Source organism: Balearica regulorum, chromosome 8 (genome assembly GCF_011004875.1).
Source record: "Balearica regulorum gibbericeps isolate bBalReg1 chromosome 8, bBalReg1.pri, whole genome shotgun sequence".
Classification (NCBI taxonomy): domain Eukaryota; kingdom Metazoa; phylum Chordata; class Aves; order Gruiformes; family Gruidae; genus Balearica; species Balearica regulorum.
In genome coordinates, this window is record NC_046191.1 from 19,844,055 (window position 1) to 19,857,378 (window position 13,324).

General features: G+C 39.7%; 1 protein-coding gene across 1 annotated transcript in view; it reads left to right on the forward strand.

The window, feature by feature from the left end:
• The first annotated feature begins 237 nt into the window (after positions 1-237).
• TLCD4 (TLC domain containing 4) overlaps positions 238-13,324 on the forward strand; it is a 41,198-nt gene continuing 28,111 nt past the window's right edge. The window contains exon 1 of the mRNA XM_075759982.1: positions 238-440. The gene's annotated coding sequence lies outside the window, so the exon portion shown is untranslated. The remainder of the gene's footprint in view (positions 441-13,324) is intronic.

Below are 13,324 nucleotides of genomic sequence, written 5' to 3' on the forward strand. Positions count from 1 at the left end.
GGTCCAGGCGCGGGTGGGCGCAGGCCGCCGCCTGAGCGGGGCGGCGCGGTTGCGCTCGGGGTGTGCGATGCGTGTTCGCGGTAATAAAGTGTGAGACGCTTCCCAAGTGTGCCGAGGCTGGGTCTGTACTCCCGTGCGTGCCTGGCGAGAGTCGTCCTTCGCCCAGGAGGACAGCAGCAGCCGGCCCTCGCCGCTGCCCAGCCCAGCCCCTGCGGCGCCGCAGCGCGGCGGCGGGGGTAGCGGAGCAGCGGTGCTTCCCGAGCACTGCCTGCTGGGCCAGTCCTGTGCCCTCGTCTGCCTTGTCAGCGGAGAGGAGATCGAACTGCTCTAATTAATGCGTAAATGGAGAAACAAGTGCTGAAGAAGTAGTCATGTGGCTCCGCTGGCGGACAGGGTCCTGCAGGAATTTGCAAGCGCGCGCGGGCATACTCTATATCCAGGTACGTATGCTTATACGGAACTATAATTTCACTTAGCCTACAGTAATGCATAAAGTGAAGAATATTAATATTTCACCGCCTCTCACGAGTCTTGTTTTAATTCATTCTAATACTTCAGCTTTTTATTTCAGTAAGAAGTGTGGAGCGACAGATCAGCACTCTTTTCATCTCTGTCAGCATCCAGTCTTTGTTGGGGAGATGGTGATGATTCAGCCATCGGACTAATCTCAGATGGGATGTGTGTTTGCTAGAAAGAGTAAGATATTGCATGTTACGATTAGGAAACAGTAGAGTTTGTTCATTATTGTCCTTAAATTATCTGCCAGGGAGCAAGGCCCTCCTCTTGGCCTGCAAATCAGGATCAATGAACTCTAGAACTTTTTGGAGTGGTTTGACACCATTGCTTTATGGGTTGACTTGTCAAGCATATGAAACGTGACAGCTGTGCGCTTGTACCTCAAGTGCACAAACACAATAGATCAAACACATTGCAATTCTTATCTGTCTGCCATGGTTTCTCTGACTGTTTTTTTCCTCTTGTTCATCCTGAACACGTTGGACTTTTTGTATCCCTACCAGCCTTGGAAGCGGAACGTTTCTTTCTCGTTTTTAAGAAAAACTTCTGCCAGTCATGGATTCCAGTGGTTACTGCATAACTTACAAGTAAAATATATACTTTCTAGCTACCCTTTGCCATTGTAGGATCTGAAGTGAATGTTTCAGATTCATGTCTCACAGTTCTACAGATTATGTTTTGTTTTTCTTTACATCAATGCAACATACAATTTTGCAGTTGTTTTAAGCTGAGACTATTAAAAACAATGTTGCCATGGTAAGGTCTTCCGCCCAAATGAGTAACCTCACAAAAAATATCTCACTGTATAGTCATTGTTGACATTTGGAAACAACAAGGTTTTAATTAATAGTTCTGTTGATGATGCATGAATTTAAAAAAAACATTTTGCTTTCCACTTTAGCTACATAAAACTAATAATTAGGGACAATAGAGATGCAAGTTTCTAAATTACAGAAGAAAGAGTAAGAAAGCACCACAGTCCTTTTTCAGAAAATAAACTACTATGTTATTAATAAGACAGTAACTTCTGTAGGCAATTTAAATATTAATTTTGTCTGTGGTGACCTTTCCCTTCTTGTACCTTCTTCAATGAAAATACTGTCATTGATGTCAAATGTATCCCAGGTTGCCCCAGGGGGTGTAGCTGGCAATTGTTTTATTTAAGGATTTTTTTTCCCCAAGGCTTTTTTATATCTTCCCTTTGCTCTTATTTTTCCTACCATAAGAAGTGTTCAAGTCCTGCTTTTTATCAGGCATTTTATTCAGAGAAACAATCCTGGAATCTCAGCAGCAGAGAGTGATATAAAAAAATTCAACTTTCTCCTTTTCATGCTATTTCTTCTGTATGTACGTACTTCCTCTTTTTCTGTAGAATTCTCCCATAAGGCTATTTGGTGAAATTCATGAGAAACTGACCTAAAACCAGTAATGTTGGAAGGGTGTTTTTTTGTTAGGCAGATCATTAAAAACAAGAGGAAAAAATGAGAGTGATGCGTACAGGGAAAATACCTGTTTTTTGGACTAGAAAACTGAGGATCTGACAGTTCTTTGAATGCAAAGCAAAAATTCTGATTTTCAAGGAGTCTAAAAAGCTAACCAGTGAGTTTGCCTTCTAAGCTACTAGAACAAGTGCTGGAAGTCTTCTTACTCATTAGGAATTCTGCTTGAATAAGGATTATAGTTTTCAAGTAGTATCCACAGCAGATTGCAAGGCTTGAGGGAAGAGTCAGAGTTTGGTGAGACTGGTTAAAATAACTATTTAAAGGTTGAAGCTACAGTCTGCAACTGTTTAGTTGCCATAAAATTTTGCAGATTTTTTTTTTTTGAGTAGAGCCCATGAAGATCCCATGTGCAATATAACACTGCTTACTATGTCTTGTCTCAGTAGGATGTACGTGTATTTGTGTTTTTTTCATGCTGGCAACTCCCTGCTCACTTGGTACAGGCAATGTTCTGGACCAGAGAGACTTCAGTCCGGGAACTCTAAGAGTCATGGAGCAAACAGATTGTTCTCTACTCATTCAACTGCGTTGCGTGCTTGGTGATTGATTTCCATCTGTCAAGTGCCTTGAGAATACTTCGTCTGAGCATCAGACATGCACATGAAAGTTAATATGAAAAAGCAGTAACTCCCGAAGTTTAGCACATCATGGTCACATTAGCTGTATAATGTGAAGCAGGTGAAGTATAGGAGTCCTGTGAGGAAGGCAATGGCTAGTGCTGGACACTGTTCTCCAGTTTGTAAAATTAATAATACTGCAAGTGAACGTGTAACCTGTTGGTTGGGGAGGAAGCAGTGCACTTGCCCTGAAAAGTCATTTGACAGAGAATGATGCAAGTGCAGTAATTATAAGGGCTGTCTCTGGTACCTCTGCTACTGAGGCAGGAAGTTAGCTTTGAACTCCTTTACTGAAGGAGAAATAAACCACGGTCATTCTAAATAATTGATCAGTGTTGGCCAAAAGAAAACTTTGAAACTCTTGAATAGGAAAAAAATAGGTTTTTGTGAAATGGTATAGTATTTTTTCCATTTACTGCTTGTGAGACAATGTTCTGAAGAAAAACCTACTGTGCTCTGTTTTATATGTGAGTATTCTCTGCGAAAGCTTACTAGTACATCTGGTGAATGTCTCCTTTGAAAGTTACACTGGTGAGTACTAAATTGAATTGAGGAAAGCTCACTCTGTAGTTTCAGTTTATTTTGTCTCCAGCAGGAAAGGCTGCAACTGGAATATAAACAAAAGTCTTTTTTTCCCTGAAATGAAATGTAGGCAGCTTTGGCTATCTGATGGTCATTCACTTTTTGACATTCCACTTTTAAGTCATCTAGCTTTAACTATTAGAGGGTCTTTCCATGGAGCTGCAATACACCTTATATTCAGGACTTAAGTGGCATTTCTAAGAATTTTTTTTTCTTCTAATTATTAATTCTAAAAACAGACCTATGAACAAAAGTGATTGTTCATAGGTCTATGTTTCGTTAAAGGAGGTCATTTTTCCTTGTTTTGGCTTAGAGTGCAGCTCCACAAACAGTTGCATCAGCACAACTGCGGGGTAAACTAGCAAAATGGTAGGAGGAGTTGGGTGAGGAAGAGAGCAGGAACCTCTTAGGCTGTGCTACTGGAAAAATTGTGATGTGGAACCATTTATACTGTTAAACCTCAGTCATGTATTAAATGTATCTAAATATTCTTCTTAGTTTCTGCATGAAAATTTCATAAGAGAAGGGATGAGGAAAACAAGACATACTATATAAGTAAACTTGATTTTCTGCAGAAAACAACTATTTATTTTTATATGCTTCCAGTGTTTTTAGAAACAAAAAGAGCAGTGGTACTGCATTCTTCGATTAGTAAAAACCTGAAGAATTCTGACTGGGTTTCTAATGATTCTTCTTCAATATTCATTAATATTAGAAATGCAAGCTGCATCTGGAAGACTCTAGAACAGTAACAACATCTTAAGTGTTGTAAACAGTTCTGCTGTTAGGAAGGAAAGGGATTTTTAGTTAAATCAGTGGACTAGACCATTGGGGATCAGCTGGGGACAGGAAGAAGCAGGCAGCTGATAAATCTATAAGCTGCTGGCTGATCTCACTTGATGGCAGAATTAAGATGTTATCAGAGCCAGTCTGTGGCAGAATCCGTCCCTTTCAGCAGCAGTTACTTTCAATTACTTTGGGCTAAGTGCAGTTTTACTTTCTTGTAAGTCATTACAATTATAGGAATGTAATCTTAGAAGTCATGATTTGTATCTGTGATCAATAACATCTGTAATATTTATGTTAATGTTGCAGTTAGTGCTGTGCTTCCTGGTATATATTTAAAATGAGTCTCATTTGTTTAGATACAAAGATACAGCATTTGCAAACACTTAAACACTGCTTGTCCTAAATAGCCAAAAAACTGGAACCAAATCCCTCAAATGATGAGATTAATTCTCTACTAAAATGGCGTTATTTCTCCCATTCACGTTTGCCATTCGTTACCCTTTAATTTCCAGCGGTGTGCTTTGGTGTCCAAGTCTGCCCTCAGTGACAGGCAGCAAAGCGGTTGTGAGTTTACAGGGACTCAATAAATAAGGTATCCTTCCCTCCCACTCTGTAAAGATTTCTCTCCTTCTGGCAATGGTGAGTTCTCCGTGTAGAGCCTTTGGCAGTGGGGGAGGAGGGAGGAGGTTGTCTTTAGAAATTTGTCTGGGTCTAAATTTAGAATCAAGGTAGCAATTTGTAGGGAAAAATGTTTTTTCTCTAACAGGCGTGAGCCACGCTGCTAGCAGGTGTTGCTTTAACCTACTGCATCTGGCAGCGTGGCTCGAGAGCCGGCGTGTGTAGCTTTGATGACACAAGGTTTGGTAACCGTTTGGGCGCGTTCTGAGCCTGATTTTATGAAGCAAGAACATTTGTAGTAGACAACACCAAACTTACATATCGCAACTTGCTCTAATTACTGCGTAGCGTGCCTAGGGAGCAGTCGCTGTAACATAATGTAAACTAATGTTGTTCTAGCTATTCAAAAAGCCAGGAGAAAGAGACTACTGTTTCACATCTTAATAGTACTGAGTGTCCTGCAGGTCACTGGGTGCCTCTGGCCACTCAGCCTGTTAAAATAAGGCCTTTTATAAAAATACCACTAAAAATAGATTTGGAGTCTGATACTACCTTCCTGGAAATCTATCTTCAAATCGGTTTATAATGTAAAACGAAATTTGCAGGATACTCGGGGGTTCGGATGTAGGGTTCTCTACATATTCACCGCTGCTTTTTGACTGGGGTTTTCCTGAGCTTTCCATGGATCTGCAGGGAGGATGAGGAGAAGTGCACATTTGTTTAGCCTTTCCCGGATCCCTTCTGTCAGAAAACTGGCAATTGCTTGTGCAGGGAGATAGTCTGGTCTCATCTGTTAGCTTGTATCCGTGCTCACTTCTTCCTCTCTCAGATTAAAAATCAGGTAGTTGGGGGGTCGCTGCTGCCATCACAGGTCGTCTTCTAGATTTCAGTCCCCACCCCTCAGCATGCTTAGGCTTGAGAAGAAGGCTTCTTACCCTTCTATGCTCTCTCCATCCTCTCCTTATGAGTGTACAAAATGCATCAGACCTGATACCGTCCACTGTAAAGACAGGTTCCTGAGTTAAAAGTGAGGATGGTTTTCTGAGCTGTTTTGGTTTCTAAAGGTCTAGCACTGAATTGATGACATGCTGGAGTTGGAAAGATCTGGTCATATTGAAAGAGAAGAGATGATGTGTTCTGGTTTTGCTCTACACTGTCTTTCATTCTTTTCCTCTTGTTTTCCTTGTGTCCTTTCTTTATGCAGTTGTATTTAAAAATATGTCATTTATTGACTATTGTTTTGGGGATGCTGCCAGCTGTGGCTGTAGGTTTGGGGATTTGTCCAAACCCTATTAAAGTCAATTGAATGTAATGACTCCACTAGGTCTCAATGGAGATAAATTGAATTCTTTGTAGAGTTTGCAAGGGCTGGTCAAGTTATCTCAGCATTTTAATTTCTGTACATTTGTATATAATTCTTACAAGATGAAATATTAAAATTTTGAAATCTGAAGTTCCTTCTATTGTTTCTGTTTAGTTAAAAATACATAAGATGTCAAGCACAGCAAACTATGTTAGCAGAAAGCTGTCACAGTTAAAAGTCCAGCTATAGCCAATATAACTCGCCTTCTGTACTACATTTTAACAGTTTTTAAATATGTGATAACACAAAACTTAAAACCAGAAACTCCTCACATTTTTTCATCAACCACAGGTGATGTGTAACACTGTTCTCTCTATGGTTGACAGTACAAGAAGAGAATGTTCTTGCCTATATTACAGATTAAATGAATGTTAGGAAATTGTACATCATTTGCATTAGTTATTGTGAATTTAATGCATTGTTAAAGTGTCAAGAGAGTTGGTCGATTCCTGTTGTTGTGAATTAAGCAGTGATAATGAGACAATTGCTTAGAGTTAAGTTATGGTATTAATTATTTTGCTGACTGATGACTAATATATTACTGGCAAGAAGAAAAATGTTATGCATGCGGAAACACTCATGAGTTTTCATAGCAGCTTCTGATTTACTAACGCTGACCAAAGACAAATAAATAATAGAAATAATTTCCAAATAGGGATCTTGCACGTGATTTCATATCCTTTTTGGAATACTTTGAAGACAAATTTTGTTGTCTTTTTCATGGTACCTTTGTGTTTGAGGACTGGTACAATTGCAAATACCAGCAATTCTTCAGTAGATAATAGTAAGGCCAAGAGCTTGTATAAGCCTCGATTTTTTTTTTTTTTTAATTTTTTTAAATCTAATTAAAAACCATTTGTAAAGTAAACTGCAATCACCTTTAGAGAGTACTGTATACACAAAGAAAAAAAGTAGTTTGTTCAAAGTGAAACTGGACTTACTGCCCTGGACTTGATACCTTCTCCCTTTCTTGTGTATTTTTGTAGTTAGGAATCAGATCACGAGAACCCTTGATTCCTGTAATTTCTGCAGTGGTGATGGGGGGGATAAAGCAGTGCGTTCTCATCCAGATTATTTTTTTTTTATTGTCCCAACATGCAGGAATACTTTGGGGCAGGTGCTATGCAAAAGTCAGATGAAAAGACTGTCCCTGTTTTAAGGAGATTTATTGAAATATGTTTGGGTTTTTTTTAAAGAAAGATTAATTACACAAGGTGCAGAGCATTACCTGCTCTAGCACTTGGCCTCATGTATTTTTCCCTAGGATAACTTGACATATAAGAGATTGTTCAGTGCCCAGATGGTATATACACTAGTATACACTATCATCAAATTTGCTCAATTCTGAACATCATGGACTTGCTGCATGGTATGTCCGGCACGTCCAGTGCATCAGAGATGTCCAGTCTAACATTCCGTGCGTGTGGGTGAAGTACAGTATGTCCAGCACACATCTGCCTCGTGCACTGCAGAACACGGCATTGGGCTAGAATGTCTTGGTCTGCATATGTGCAGGTGCTGTTGCCCAAGATATCTTGAATCTGAAAGTTCCCACTTTCAGTAGGGAGATTCTCGTTTCCACTCGGACATAATTTTCATGTAGAAAAAGAGGACATCATCAGAGGAACTCCAGATGTGCAATACCCATTATTCAGCAAATCAAATGAACAGGTGCTGAAATGTTGTCTCTTTAAGCAGTCCCAGTGGAATTCTTGCAGCAAAATGTGTATGTGTACAACAAAATAAATGTGCAACACTGTAAAAAAACCCAACAAACCAAGATGATGTAATTAGTGTATATTACAATGCAATTTTCCTGCAATTTATTCAATTACACAATATATTCGGTGCAATTCACAAAGACACTTTTCAAAGCTGTTTATAGTGTTTGCATGATACACTTTTATGGTGAAACTCTTTCACCTTAGCATTTTTTCATATATATCACATATACAATTAGGATTATTTTTGTATTTTTCTTTATTTTTAATTATCCTTGGGTTTTGTATTCATTTTTTTTCCTCGTATTTGTGGATACTTGAGTATGTCAATCAGAGTGATTGTTGCTTATCATGTAAAATGTATATGGTGTTGAATACTGTTAGTGGAAGTGAAAACCTAAAAAAAATTCCTCACTTGATCTGAAAGGCAAGCTTTAGTTCTGTGTTTTAGCACTGATGTATTTAAGTGTACTGTTTCTTCTCTTTTTATATCTTTCTTACCAGGACTGCTGTCTTAAATCTTAGGTGTGGAAGTTACGGTACAGAGCACTGTCTCCTTCATGTGACCAGAATTGCAGAGAGGCGCAGAAATCTGCCTGTATGAAATAAGGTACAGATCAAGGCTTTAGAAAGGGGAGAAATCACTGAGCCTGCTGATATCAGTGGAAACTAAGAATTAAACTCTAGATAAGAAGCTAGAATAGTGCCAATACAAAATTTGCAAATAATTACAATGTTAACAAATAGTACTACTAGAAGCAGAGTCTTTGCTAAAAGACATTATTAGCAAAAAAATAAAAATTGATAGTAAATTCTGGAGCACCTAAACTGGCAAAATTAGGACATAAAGTATATTTCCTTTTGAAACAATATATTACACCACTTTAATATCTATCCCCAAATATGAAATTAAAAAGCCATCATATTTAAGAGATACCAATTTAAAAATCATGTTGTTCTCTGAAAAATATATAATTATTACAAGTATTATTGAGTATCTATTTGAGACCCATGTGAAAAACAATTCTTTGTTTTCTTATTCAGGGGTTTTTGATGGATTTCAACAGCGCTTAGATATATATAATGTGAGTGTGCACCAGGTTTCATTGTTTCCTTGTGCCGCTAAGTAATTTTCCTTCCTTGTTTCCTCAAGGCTTTCACAGATCACCAGAGGATGGAAAAATCACCAAAAATGATAGACAAATTTTTGCAAAATCTTATAGTCTGAAGAAACTACTTAACCTTTTCAGGTGAATATATCTGCCATTAAAATATCTTGGTAAACCATTCGTTCTGCACCATGGCGCATGCTGAAAGAGGCATAGTTACATGCTGTGCAGCTGCTATGGCATGTGCCAAAGTTTAGACTGATCTAAGCGAGGCTTAGAAGCTATCTTTAGCATACAGATGAGTGATATTATCCCAAGCGTGTGCTCTGTCTTTTTACCTGATGTGCTGCTCCTCAATTTCTGATGCTATCATATAAACCAAAACACCTAGTATCAACAAGCACTGTTTTATTCTCTACTTGAATTATGCTGATTTTAATTAAGTGTCTGAATATTAAAAAAAGCATTGCTTTCTGACCCTTTGCATGTTGAATTGTTAGGATATAATTTGTTTGGTTTTAGCATGGCTTGGCACCAATTTCATGCTTTTCAATTGTCTGCCATTACAAAGTACATCTTTCACTTTTTGCTGTTCTGACACCATCAAATTCTAGTCGCTGCCCCTACAGTCTACAGTGCTCTTGTTGCTAAGAGCCTCAACTCGCACAAGGCAAAAGGAAGTATGTGCATGTGAAGAAAAGAGCCTGGTATTGTTTCAAGCTTCCTGCTGCTGTTTCTTGTGTGCTCCATCTCGGAGATTAGGGAACCGAGAAGTCAGATTAATCTCAGAGCTCTCTGGTTTAAGCCTTTGGGAATGGAATGCTTTCTAGACCCTCAGTTTGCTGATCCCAGAGATGCACTCAGGTGCAGCTTTGTTTATTAAAGAGCAAACCACATTGAACAAAGCTGCTGTGCTGCCTCTGTTATAGTCCTTTGTGCGGACACATAGGAGGAAAGAAAATTCATGGAGGAATGTGAAGTGGACAATGAAGGAAGCCAGGGGAGGATGACTGTGGGGAGGAAGAAAAAAATGTGACAGAAGAGGAAAAGGTGATAAGAAAATAGAGGATAAAGTGGGAGGGGGGGGAAAAAGAGGAGACAAAATGACCTGGGCAAAAAACAAAACAAGACATGGCATTCCTGTGAGTTCTGTGGATCATATTCAGCACATCTGTCTTAATGCAGTTTGATGTTTTGTCATAATGCTGACATGGTGCATCGGTGTAGCAGTTTGTAATGCAGCGTAACGAACTCACAATGTGCTGTTTTACAGGTCTTCAGTAGCTTCTGGACAGTTATAATCAGGACAATAATACCAATAGAGAGGGTAATGCTGCAGGTGAGGTGTAACTGGATGAAAAAGACAGCGTGTGATGAGAGATAAATGGAGAAGACAGAAAAACTGGAAGAAAACTGAAGAAAGGAGGCTGAGATACAGGAAGAGGTTAGCGACCAGACAGCTTTCCAGAAACAAGCCTTTGTTCCATTACTGAGAGTAAGTGCCACTGCCAGAAATGCTATTGCAAATGGGGAGGTGACCGGAGCTAGGAAAGCTAAACTAACCGATCTAAGATGAAAAAGGGAGGGTGTGTTTAGAGGAAGTAAACTAAAGCAGGGGAAAATGAAGGTATTCTTTAGTACATTGCTACCTAAAAATATAGCAGTATATGTTACAGTGACCTATGCTGGAAAGGTAAGCCTCACATTCTGTAGCACTCAATCTGAGTAGGTATAACACAATATGCATCAACACACGAAATGTGTCTGCTGTTTGGAAAATGAAGATAACACTTTCCCTTCAGGGAAGCATACAGCTCAGCAACTGTTAACTGGGTACATGCAGGGAGTTTAAAAAAAAAAAAAAAGGTATGCAGATTAACCCTGTTTTTTCTATGCAAATTTTTTTGTGGGACAGAGGATTTTTTTATAAATGGAATCTTTTTTTTTTCCTTTTCCATTCACCATTTTCCTGCTATTTTTTCAGATTTTTGGCTGAAACCAATTTCAGATCCTTTCTTTTCAGTCTTGGGCTTTCTGAATTAAATGCTGCGATACAATATTAGCTGCCTACAGTTACTGTGATTGGACTCCATGGGTGGCCTGAGCAATTTTCAGACAAAGGAGCTGGTTCTTTTCTCACTCACACCAGTGTAACTCGTTGGCTTCAGTGCAGTTACTCTTGATTCACAGTGTTGTGAAAGGAGAATTGTGCTTACTCTTTCATATCTTCCTTCATCTCCATGATATTTTTGCTTACATGTATAATTGATTTTCTGGGAATATCTCCTGCCGCTGACAGGTAGACCTAGGAACTTCCAAAGATGGAAATAAAATTAAGCATTTTTTAGGTCACTGAGTTCAATCTACTGCTGCTACTACACCATGTTATATAATTCCTTTCATAAACTGATCAGGCTTTAAACGTTCATTAAGACTCTATTCTTACTACAATTGTCAAAATCAGACAGAAAGGTTAGTTATGTCCTCTGTAAGTTCAAAACCACAACTGAAATAATTTTCAAATGCTCTAGAAGTATTTTCCTTTCTCACATATGCCTCACTTTTCAGTACAGCAACCATGATAAAGGCTTTATTCTTGGCAGAGGTAGGCTCAGCTCTGAGAAAGCACCGTTCTGAAATTACAGGCATACTTAGGAAAGGGTACGATGTAGTTTCCTATTCATAGTCACATCCCTCTCGCAGATTTTAGTGAAGTTACAAGCAGTCATCAGACAACAAATTTTTACCATACCTGAAGTGCCACCCTGAAAGTCAATTACAGAAGGAGAAGGCTATGGAACAGGTGTGTACAACTTGGCTGCGGATGGATTACTGCAGACTTCAACTGACTTCTCTTGAGTTACCTCTTTTTTACTACCCTGTCTTAGCAGACCCCCACCATTTCAGCAGAATTTGCTCCTCATTTATGAAATTCCTGGGCATAATTGGCATCAATATAACTAAGAAGTGTAATTGTAATTAAAGCATAGATGAAAGGCAGAGCCCTATTTTTCTCTTAGGTAGTGCAAATGAGATGATTCAGCTGAAGCCAACAGAATTATGCTGTTATTTGCACATGCTACTGTGATACCTCCATGGCCTCCCTACCTTCCCTATGGTCTTTCAGCATATGTGCCCTCTATCGAGATGGAATATAATTTTATTTTTTGCCCAGCATTCCGAAATCTCTGTTCTACACCTCACCCTCGCAAGCCCATTGCCCGTATTTCCCTTCCCTGCTGAAGCTTGGCTTCAGAAGTTGCATTTGTTACTGGGGAACTTCTTGACAGTTGCCATTTAGCAGTGGCAACTTTGGTTTGCAGCTGCTGGAAAATGGTGGCTGCATATCACAAGGGAGCAAGGAAAAGGTGTATTAGTTGTGAAAGCCAAACTGTGGTCATTGTATAGCAACCAGTTGGCTGTGATACTACACTGCTGACTGTTTATCCCACCCTTTGGCTACTGTATTTCTGACGCAGGAATCGGTGTATCATGCAAGTACCATAAGCCTCACACTTTTAGGACTTACTTGGAATGCTCAAAGTAATTGTGTGGTAAGTTCATGCAACACTCTGTAGGAGTGGTAGAGTGCTCTCTTGGCTTTGTTGGAAGTGCTTTGCATATGCAATACAGGCCTAGTGTGTTTGTCGTAAGGACGTCTTTGGGATTGCTGGACATAGGCAGTAACATCCAGCCTGATGAGATTATTAGATACCAACGATCCCAGATGTATAGGCAGTTCTCAAAATCTTCCTGGAGAACATTTCTGGTTAGAAAAGAGGACAGACCACCAATCTAAGGCAACCTGGACTTACGGTAGTTATACCTAAGCATGCTTACAGGCCTCCCTTCTACTCCAGCACTTTCATACCCCCATAGCCAGTTCTCCTTTTTCTTCAAATTCTCTTTATCAAAAAGCTGAGAGACCTTGCAGTGTGTTCACGTGGAGAGCAGTTGCCAGCCAGGAATCTTTGGTGCATCGTCATTCTCAGCTTTACCAGCAGCAGCACTCAACGTAGCGCATGTTGCTGAGCTGTTGAAAGATGGCATTGCCTCTGGTCACGATCTGCTGCTTGCTTGACAACGTGCTGATCATGGGCCAAGGAGAGAGCAGCGAGGCAGGTTAAACTAGTTTCTGTCACCCACACTGCGCACTGGGCCGAAAGAATTGTTTGGTAGGCTGTGTGCTACACGGGCCTGATACAGAGGTCTGGGGAGATTCTGGTTTGTCTTCTAGGTGCTTCCTATCCTGAAAGTGCATAATGGTGATGCATTATTCTGAGGCTTAGAGCTCTGATATGTGGTCTCTGGCAGAGTTACCTGTTCAGTTTCAGACATTACCTCTCTCAGCTGCCTGCTTTACCCTGCTGTGAAGTATTACCACACTTTACAGTGGAAACTCCAGGTCAGAGGCTGGCATATTAAAAAACTACCTACTTTCATTGTTGTGCTCTACTGGAGTGATCGTGACCTCAGGCAGTTGGGAGAAATAACAGCTTAAAACACG